Here is an 11158-nt window from a genome sequence, read left to right on the forward strand (position 1 = left end):
CGCGCCCCCCACCCTCGTGGGGCCCACGGGACTCCCCTCCGGTAGATTTTTGTTCCAGTATTTTTCATATTTTCCAGAAAAATCTCCGTTGATTTTCAGCGCGTTCCGAGAACTTTTATTTCTGCACAAAAACAACACCACGGTAGTTCTGCTAAAAACAACGTCAGTCCGGGTTAGTTCTAATCAAATCATACCAAAATCATATAAAACTATTGTAAACATGGCATGAATACTTCATAAATTATAGATACGTTGGAGACGTATCACGCTCGAGGGAGCACACTCGGTACATCGCTGTCATCCGCCTCTAGCTCGAACCGAACATAGTTCGGCTGTGAGTCCTTCTCCAAGGATAAATTATTTAAAGAGCTTAGGACATCACCCAAAGGCGAGTGCTGGAAGATGTCCGCGGCGCTAAATTCAAAAATTGATAACCGATCCAGTTTGGTGTCCGCAGGCGTACCCGGTCCGGAACTTATAGCCGGAGACGAGTCCGGAGTTCCATTGACGCAAATATTGTGGGGTGTCGAGTCCGTGTGCGGCTCCAACGCCGCGGACTCTGTGGCCTTGGGTGGCACGATCTACTTTGGTTCTAAGGCCGTTGCAGCGGCAGGAACCATCTCCTGGATGTGATTCGATGACAGATTTAAGTCATGTTCATCGGGGCGAGGGGAGCGATCGCCGCGGTCTCGAATCCGTCGAAGGTCAAGTCTCCGTGGACGTCCGCGATGTAGTTTAAGCTTCTGAATCTGACCTGATGGCCAGGGCGTAGCGATCGATCTGCTCTAGATGGCCAAGCGAGTTGGCCCGCAGTACAAAGCCGCCGAACACAAAGATTTGTCCAGGGAGGAAGGTTTCTCCTCGGACAACATCACTATAGACGATTGAAGGGGCCATCAAACCTTTCGTCGAAGGCACAGTGGAACTCTCAATGAAAGCACCAATGTCGGTGTCAAAACCGGCGGATCTCGGGTAGGGGGTCCCGAACTGCGCGTCTAGGATCGATGGTAACAGGAGACGGGGGACACGATGTTTACCCAGGTTCGGGCCCTTTCTATGGAGTAATACCCTACTTCCTTCTTGATTGATCTTGATGAATATGAGTATTACAAGAGTTGATCTACCACGAGATCGTAATGGCTAAACCCTAGAAGTCTAGCCTGTATGACTATGGTAATGAATATGTCCTATCCCGACTACGCCCTCCAATTTATATAGACACCGGAGGGATCTAGGGTTACATAGAGTCGGTTACATAAGAAGGAATCTTCATAGCTGATTGCCAAGCTTACCTTCCACGCCAAGGAGAGTCCAATCCGGACACGGGTGCAGTCTTCGGCCTTTGTGTTTTTATAGCCCATCAGTCCGGCCCATGGATAACAGGCCGGACGCCCGAGGACCCCTTAGTCCAGGACTCCCTCACCCCGAGCCCCATCATCTTGGTGGTGGTCATCATTCCTTCTTGGCGGTGGCGGCAGCGGAGGAAGGCCAGCGTTGCCCTGGGGACGGTCCTCACGAGGCTGATCCCTCCAGGGACCCTTGCAAGGCTGGCCCTACCAGCGGTCCTCATGAGGCTGATCACGCCAGTCCTGGCGGAGGTCGTGGTTGTCCCAACGTCCTCCGCCTCGGCCTCACCCATAGCCATAGCCTCGGTCGTTGCGCTCGGGGCGTCGGCCGAGGCGCCCATCGCGGATGGCCCTGAGCTCCTGGTAGTCATTGGTGTTGTGGTTGTGCACATTGTGGAAGACGCAGAACGGGCGACTGCCCTTGGATGACTCCAGGTGGTCGCAGTCGCGCTTCATCTCAGGTTCGGCCGCGAGCACCGCTGGACCCTTGCGCTTCACGTCCTTGGCCTTGGTTGTCTTGTCTTCTAGATCAGCCTTCGGAAGCTCCAGGAGGGAGAGGCGACCTTCCTCAGCTCTCGCACACTTGGTTGCCATGTTGAACATCTCCAGAGCCGTGCACAGGTCCTCGTGTATGGCGAGCTCTTCCTTCATCTTGACATCCCGGACGCCATCGGTGAACGCTGAAATGATGACCTCGTCCGACACCTTGGGAATCTTGAGGCGAATGTTGTTGAAGCGCTGGATGTATTTGTGCAAGGTTTCTCCTGGCTGCTGCTTGATGCGCCGCAGGTCACCCACAGCCGGTGGGCGGTCGCGGGCGCCCTGGAAATTGGTGATGAAGCGCTCTCGCATCTCGTCCCAGGAGGAGATCGATCCCGCGGGGAGGTTCCGGAGCCACGAGCGCGCGCCATCCTTGAGGGCCATGGGAAACCAGTTCGCCATGACCTTCTCATCACCGTTGGCCGCCTCGATGCTCAACTCGTAGAGCTGTAGGAACTCGACAGGGTCGGGGGTGCCGTCATAGCGTGGAGGCAGGTCTGGCTTGAACTTTCCTGGCCAGACAACGCGGCGCAGCTCCGGAGTGAACGCGCGACATCCCGCCGTGGTCACGGGAGCCCGCCGTGGAGGTGGAGCCTGGTCTTGGCGCTCGCGCACCACCACCTTGGGCAACACGTGGTCTTGATGTGGCGGTGCTGGGAGCGAACGCGCATCTCCTTGAGGCCACTGCACCACTTGGCAGCTATCGTCATCACGCGCCGGCACCCTGCGCGGCGGGTCGCGCCGTGGAGGCTCACGCCTTGGCTCGGGGACGACGTCTTGTCTGGGAGGTGGAGGAGGCGCACCGTGGGCCACGTCGCCCGCAAGAAGCGGCGGGGGTGGCAGCAAACGGGACGATGCAGGGGCCTCTCCGGCGGCGCTGACGAGCTCGGCGATGCGGTCCAGCCAGTCCTTGTAGAGGTCATCGGTCGGGCGATAGCGCAGGAGCTCGCGTGCCATGAGCAACGCAGCCTGTGCGTTCGCCGGCCCGCGACGAGCATGAGAAGATGAAGCAGCCGCCCGAGTGGAGCTGCGCCCATCGCGCCGCACAGAGGGCTGCTGCGATGAAGCCTACTGCTCATGTGCCGCGGGGCCGGTGGCAGCGTTGGCCGCAGGCGATGGGGAACGACGGGGAGCACGATCGCCTGCAGGCGCTGTGTGGGTGACGCGGGCGGCAAGGGCGGCCCGGCGCTCAACACGAACTCGACGAGCATCAGCCATGGGGACGGTGAAATGGTGGCGGATTGACCGGAGGAAGATAGGCTCCAACGCATCCCTACCTGGCGCGCCAAATGTCGGATTCGGGGCTCCGCAGACTCTGGATAGATTCGAACTCTGGGGTGCGTGCGAAAAACTCAACCTCCCCAGTATGCCAACTCATCGATCCCACGGCCTAGCTCAATGAACTGGAAGGAAATGGGACATAGCAGTTTACCCAGGTTCGGGCCACCTTGCGGTGTAAAACCCTACTCCTGCTTTGTGGTGGATTGGCCTCGAGGTGGGCTGAGGATGAACTAGTATAGTGGGATGACAACCTCAGGAGGTGTGTTCTTGTGCTTGTGAGGGAGAGGATGGTCTGAATGATCCGTCCCTCCGTATGGTGGTGGCTAAGCTATATTTATAGTGGCCTTGGTCCTCTTCCCCCAAAATGAAGGCGGGAAGGGATTCCGCAACGGCCAAATTCAAGGGAGACAACTAGTACATGTTATCCTGATGAAAGGTGGTCTTTGCCTCCAAAGTCTCTGGTCGTGACGCCGTGGTGGGCTTGGCGATGACCTCCGTCCTGCCGTCCTGGTGGTCTTGGTCTTGTTGCATGGAAATGGAAACCTTTGGCTGATTCCTCGGGATTCCGCGCCTGCGCTTACCTATTTAGCACCAAAGAGGAAACCTATTGTACTGAGCCCGCCGGCGCCCGCCTGGCCTTGGTCGTCATGGCTCGCATCATCTGAACCTCATGAGGTGATGGCTTGCATAGGAATCTCCGCTCCTCAGGAGCCAACCTGAGGAGGCCGCTCCTTTTAGAGGTCTTGGCGTCGTCCGCCTCGCGAGGCTTGGCCCCTCGCGAGGGTCTTGCGTTGTTGGTGCTGAAGATGGGTCGTACCAGGCCATCGATGGGGCCATGCCATGGGCCGCAGGCAGGCAAGTCTGGGTACCCTGGTTCCCAGAACGCCGATAGCTGCTGTAGCCGTTGCAGGGCGAATCCTCTCAGGGCTCCGTCACCGGAATCCATTCGTGCCATTTGACGCCGTCTTTGACGAGCTCGCTCCCGTCAACCGGGAGTGGGCTCTGCGGGTGGTGGCACCCTGCATCACCAACGTCACGCGCCTCAAGAAGCAGAGGGACTTCGATGGTGTTTATGCATCCTCTGCATGGGCATGTCCATGTCTCGGCGCAACATGACTGTTGGATCAAACTTAGACGGTGCAGATCAGTCACTGTAGCACAAAGCGTGTGGGTGTGTTTGGTCGCATTCTCATCTCAATATAGTTGTTCCCTCTTCGTGCATGCTCATCTCAGCACCCCTCTTCATGCATGCTCCTAGTGTATTTGTGTTAACCTACTAGTGTGGACTCATGCACCCTTCATGCACTCTGCCAAACACCCAAAAGTGGGCCGAGAAGGGAACTTTTGCTCCCATCCCATGCACCCTTCATACACCCTACCTAACACTGATTCGTGCTTCATATGGTTCATGTTCCGTGGAGTACTGTAGCACCGTACTCTTCGTGCGATGTAGACCTAGTTCTGTTAACATTGATCTCACCGTTCATTCTCGATTGGACAGTCAAAAAAGGGGTACTATGTTACATTACTGTTCATATAGTTGACATGCGCACTCCTCCATCGTAAGAGTGGAAACACTTGTTGTAATCATTTTTTTCTTCAGAAATAGTGGACACGCTCTACCGTGCGGATCCTCCTCGACGGTCGTCGGGAACCTTGCTACTCACTTTCGCTGACGTGTGGGACAGCCAGCATCGGGGCCCACTAGCCATGCACTAAATTACTCCGTACTAGAGTGCCCAACTGCACGGTAGACTACCCGGATCGAAGCGCCGCAGTAATGCCCAATGAGCCGCCAAATCACAAAACCCCCACCTTTCCAGCAGTAAGTTGGACGGATGAAGCAACCATCATTTCACTCTTCTCCCTTAGCTTCCTCTCTTGAAGAAAACCCCAACTCGCTTCTCCCTCATCTTGTTCCTCATTTCTTCAAGAAAACCCCGACCTGCTTCTGCCATTGTTCTTCTCTCCCAAAGAAGGAAAGGTGAGCGCATCAATGGTGTTGATTCTGGCCAAGGCCCGGTCTTGCAACCCCGAGACTGATCCTATAACTCCCTCTCTATTCTTCTTTTGGGTTTGTGATTATGGTTTCTTTCTTTTATTTCTATTTGACAGTTTCTTGATGGACCCTGGAGCACCGACCGAAGTGATGTCTATGTCTCTGGCCAAAACCATCGAGGCTCAGGGTACGAAGAAGCGCAAGCACCCCGCCGAGACTACCGCAGACAAGCTCAAGGCCATCGCCCTGTCCAAGGCCCCCTCTCCGGGATCCCTCATTAAGAAATTCCAGGTAATATCTCTTCTAGACGATCTTTTTCTCAATCTTGATCGTGTTTTTTCATCTAACACGCAGTACTAGTACTAGTAGTAAAACTTTCTGGGTGACCTTGCATGTGATTTTTGTGTGCCAAATGACGGTTCTAAATTCCTCTTTTGACCAAAACATGCGAGAGGTTGACACTGATTTCTTATAGATTACTTTCAACTACTTTATGAACATCAATGCTACCTTTGAAGAGAGTATATTTGCCTCAGTAACTTGTGTTATGGATATTGCAAGTAATCCCTCTGCTCTCATGCCTTTGAAGACATGTTCTAGTGTCTTTGTTCACTCATTTCTGTGCGTATATGTAGTCTTATATGTAGTAAAATATCGAAAATCATCTTATATTTCTGAACGGAGGTAGTAATAAAATATTTGGTTTTTGTTTGAAATAGAACCAGGTCCGCGGTGGAGATGAAGTTCTCAAAGTCAAGTCGTGTGAACTGGAAGACTTGTGGATGAGTTCTAATGCTAAACTATCCAACTGATGTGTCCTTGTCGCCACGTGTCCTGAACTAGTGTTTTCCTGTAGCATTGTTGTCAGGCGTGTTCTCGAGGGTGTACTTGACCACAACAATTTCCTGGCTGTGCCTTCGATTACGATGGGTGTGGTTCTTGTAAAGCTTCCCGACAAATCTGATGTGGATTGTCTTCATCGTCATGTTTATGAGTGGAAAGACCACTCTGTTAGGTTCTCCAAGGTTGACGAGATGGTGATGGTGCTGGTAGACATCTCTCACGAAGTCCATGGCCTAGTCAGTTAAGTGGGGTTCATCCCGTAGGTCGGTGGCAAGAAATAGTCTGTAGAGTTTAATTAGTGCAACTTTGCTTGTCCGTAGTAAGTACTATTGTTCAGTTCTTGATTTGTGTGTGTGAACCCTGTATTGTTTAGTACTGCCGCTTTTGTTGTGTGGTGAGTCCTGAGAATAGTCTATGTTAATGTCTCTCCACTCAATTCAGTCTGTATATCTTGAAGTATCCAGATCATCTTTTTTGTGAGGACGGTTTATCAATTATGGTTACACTCCAATATCTGTATGCATTGCAGGGTTTATCGCACCCACTAGGATTTCCAATCCCATGGATGTTCGGTCCATACGATTTGTCACGACCTTTAGACTGTCCTGCTTGTGGGAGTAAGCGGGGGTCCTGCATGCCACGTGTAATTGGATGATCAATCTTATTGATTTAATGCCATGTTTTCTTACTTTTGCTGCAATTTTATGATTAGGTTTTGCCATGTGACATTCGTCACAAAATAAACCGTTTGGTTTGCTCTATGATGGTTATTTTTGCAGGTTTCACTTCTTATGTCATGTTAGTAATGAAGGCACTGTCCATCACTTATGTTACTGGACACAATTGGATCAGTCTGTTGTCTGAGTACAATCTGAAGCCCTATGATGAAGTGCAGTTTGGTTTAACAAACATGCCACAGTTAGTCCTTCTCGCGTTTAAAAGAAATGAAGAAAAAGACCGGATCAAGGTCACGGAGCCTAGTCAAGTTAGAAAGCTGATCATAGCAGACCAGAGACGATCGCTGTTTTCTAGCACATCGGTACCACCTTCAGCAACGGATCGAGCACCGGCACCTTCTCTGACGGCACTTCCTCTAGCACTGACAGCGGCAGCAGCTCAGTCTGATCCACCTGAGAATTGGGCACCGACCGCGTCAGCGGATCAGGCTGATCTACCGGAGGATCGGGCATCGACAGCGGCACCTGCTCCGACACCGGCACCAGCTCCACAAGGAGCACCATCTCCGGCAGCAGCGGCAACACTACCAGACGTACCGGCATGGGCACTAGTAACGGCTCCGGCACCTGCACCAACACTTGAAATGGTACTTGCATCTGCTCCGGCCTGTGCAGCGGCAACGGAACCAGCAGTTGCACCGTCAACAGACTGGGCTGCAGTTCGCACTGCATATACCAAAGTCCTTACAAAAACCGACATCTCGACCTTCTTGGTAAGCATTGGCCGCCCAAGTGCTTTGTTCTTTTTTCTTTCTATGTTGTTTCACATGATCCACTGTGTTGATCTAACTGTCTGTGTATGTCTTCTTGTTTGCAAACAGAGAATTCCTAGAGCAACGAGGGAGTCGTTCAACAATCCGAGCGACCGTGGCCAAGTTTCTCTTACCATGCGCATCCTTGGTGTGAATGAACCTGCTCAATATACCGTAAGTACAAAGGATGGTCGCATGATGATTGATGCTAAAGGATGGTCAAGGTTCAAATCTAAATCAAATCTTGCGGTAGGGGATGATGTCAAAATCGAACTTTCTCGGCAAGGAGAGCTGGTCGAAATCAACTTTGAAATTCTTCAGTAGCAGCACGCAACTGCTGAACTGATCTATCCTCCGAGAGATTTTGATGTAATAATATGGCATGGTGAAACAAGTGTCCTGTGTGTATAAGTAGTATGACAGTATTATTTATCACGTAGGATATCGAGAAAGAATTGCAACTCTGATTGCTGGTTAGGAACTGTTGTTCGATTTCATTCTAACAGTTGTCGTGCTTTATTCAATTTTCTGTATTCGCCTTGCGACATCATCTAAAAGCAGCGATGTACCGATCGCTTCCAATATGAAATGCACTGAGTTACAACACATGGGCACCCAAACATGTAGGCCCACCGGCCTGTGGCCCAAAGTCCAGAACTGTGAGCCTGTCTGAGTATTATATTCTCAGCTAAACCCCATATTATGTTATACATATCCCCCTTGATTTTTCTTATGTATACAGTTGTGATATAAAAGATTTTTATATTTATTTACAGTGGGAGTATCTCTCTGTCAAAAATATATTTATGTGTAACTAGTTACTCCTGCCTTTCTACTTCCGTCCGCTGATATGTGGGGCATCCGGCAACGGGGTCCACATGCCATGCACCAAATTAGAGTGCACAACTGCACGGTAGACTCACCCGGGTTGTAGCGCCGTAGTAATGCCCAATGAGTCGTCAAATCACAAAACCCCCCACCTTTCCAGCTTTAGCAGTAAGCTGGATGGACGAAGCAACAATATTTCACTGGGCCTGAATCCCCTTCTCCCTCGTCTGCTTGTTCAAAGAAAACCCCCTCTCGGCGATTGCATAGGGTTTTCTCATGGAGAACCAGGTATGAATTCTTCATCCATCCCCGATAAATCCAAGTCCCTTGGTCGCGGGTAATCCTAGGATGGCAGCCGCCGTCATTGATGCATTTTTCTTCCTACTGAATCTAGTGTGTTTCCTTTGCAGTGCCCAAAGTGCGAGGATCCTACATGTTTCTGCGTCCTCGGCGAGACGCCACACTTGTTCCTTCTCATCCTAACACAGGATTTTAAAAGGCGCACAATGTGTTCCTAGAATCCTCTTTTCTATCCAGGGGGTGGGGGTTTTTAAACATGCTGTCGACTAATTTGGAAATTTGGATTGCTATATTTGGATAAAAGGTACTAGTACCATGGTCAACACAGAGTGAAGGAGGAAATTATTTCTAGATTTGGATAGGGAGTACATTGTGTTCCCATATTATGTTTCCTGCAGTGCATTCCTTGCTCTGCCAGAACACATGTACTCAAGATGGTCGGCCTTTCCATAACTGAATACACCAGTTTAATGGTCACATTGAACACAAGCCATGGATATAAGTTCCGAGTTGGGTTCATGAACCAAGAAGATCGCTGCTTTTTTATGGCCGAACTTGGATAAACTTTCGCAAGTGTTATGGACTGAAAGTTGGCACACGAATGTTGATGGAAATAGCAGAACCTGGTCTCATCTTCACTGTGATCTTCCATCCCGACGTTGTTCCAGTAGTTCATCCATGTTAGTTTTGTATATGTTTCTTGCTTGTTGCCTCGATTACTTCTTAATCCACCTATTATGTCTAACTAATCACAATTTAACTTTAGAAGTAGCAACAATTTGTGATTCCCTTCTCTCACGAAGATGCTACTTCTAACTAATATTTCTTATAATTGGTGGCACGTGAAGGTTATTTCAAAGTTAAGCAGGCTACTCGTTTGTTATTCTATAAGAACTCGACTGTTACTGATGGCACTGAAGTTGACTGGGACGACATCCACAAGTTCCTACACTTTATTGATCGTATTGAGGTCCTTGTGGGGCATTTCAATGGTGGAAGGCCACGTGGGATATGTGTGCCACTGCTGCACACGTTGAACAGGTCCAACTATGTCGAGAAACTTATGGTACGAGCTGTTTTCTGTTATATATGTTGGTCATAAACTCTTGCTTATACACAGTTTTACAACTATGATCTTCTTGAAACAGAAACTGCCCAGTTCTATTGTTCCTATATAGATGCCTGACCATGGTCGGTTCAGACTTGTGCGTGGTCACAACATGATGTTTATGTCCACCTACTCCATTCCCCTTGGAGGTGAAAAAATACTTATTCATGGGTGGTCTCAAATAATGAAGGCCCGTCCATCTTGGAGAATAGGACAGAAGGTTATGCTCATGCTTTTCCATGGCTCTAAAGCGAATATCCTGTTTATTGACCACATTGCGAGATGAAGCCGCTTTCAGAAGGTTGTGGATGTGCGGGGTGGCGCCTGGGCCTTGTCTTGAGGCTTGGTGGCCTCACCCTTGGTTAACTGTAGGCAAAGTAGCATTGTTCGAGGCATGCTTTGTACGGTTCAACCTGTATAAGTACTCATACTGCTTTCAGCTATGGTTGTTAAGTGCCCCTGCTGGTTTCAGCTAAGGTGGTTAAGTACTCCTGCTGCTTTTACAGCCTGCCGTGTTTCTTCAGTCATGTCTTCCTCCAGCCGCCAAAACCAAACTAGCGCCGGCAGGGCCGCCTGCTTCCGCCTCCCACGGCTGGCTGCGCCTCAGCGCACGCATTGCTGCCCCACCGTCTCCTAAATCATTAACACCGACGTCCGAGGCCTCGCCGTCGTCCTCCGCGCGCTTTGGTGCGCTCGCCGCGGTGCCGCCCTCTCGCGTTGTCAACATGGTCAACAAACAAGAGGAATCGGGAGAGGACTGTACGTGGAGAGGATGATAATAGGGGCCCACCATGTCCATGGTCGTACGCAAGGAAGTTCCTCATTTTTTTGTCGGATTTCGGGTTCCAGCAAAACCCTTAAGGTTCGAACTCTAGGGTGCGCGCGAAGATCTCCCCCTCACCGATCACGCCCTCACACGCTTCGCGTACTCACAGACTAACTCGCCGAACTCAAAGAACACGAAGACATAAGATTTATACTGGTTCAGGCCACCGTTGTTGTGTAATACCCTACTCCGGTGTGGTGGTGGTGGTGGATTGCCTCTTGGGCTGAGGATGAATAGTACAAGGGGAAGAACAACCTCCTGAGGAGAGGTGTTCTTGTGCTTGGTGAGTGGTGTATGGATGAGGATGATCTGAATGATCCCCCCTACTATGGCGGTGGCTAGTCTTATTTATAGAGGCCCAGGTCCTCTTCCCAAATATTGAGCAGGAAGGGAGGCAACAAAGGCCAATTTGAAAGGGGACAGCTAGTACAGCTTATCCTGACAAAAGTAGTCTTCGCCTGCCAAAGGCTCCGGTGGTGACGCCGTCTTGGGCTCCACGATGACCTTCGTCCTGCCGTCCTGCTGTTCTTGGTCTTGTTGCACCGATATGGAAACCCTTGCTTGACGCCTCGGTACTCCTCGCCTGCGCTTGCTCCCT

This window comes from Aegilops tauschii, chromosome 4 (assembly GCF_002575655.3).
Source record: "Aegilops tauschii subsp. strangulata cultivar AL8/78 chromosome 4, Aet v6.0, whole genome shotgun sequence".
Taxonomy (NCBI): Eukaryota; Viridiplantae; Streptophyta; class Magnoliopsida; order Poales; family Poaceae; genus Aegilops; species Aegilops tauschii.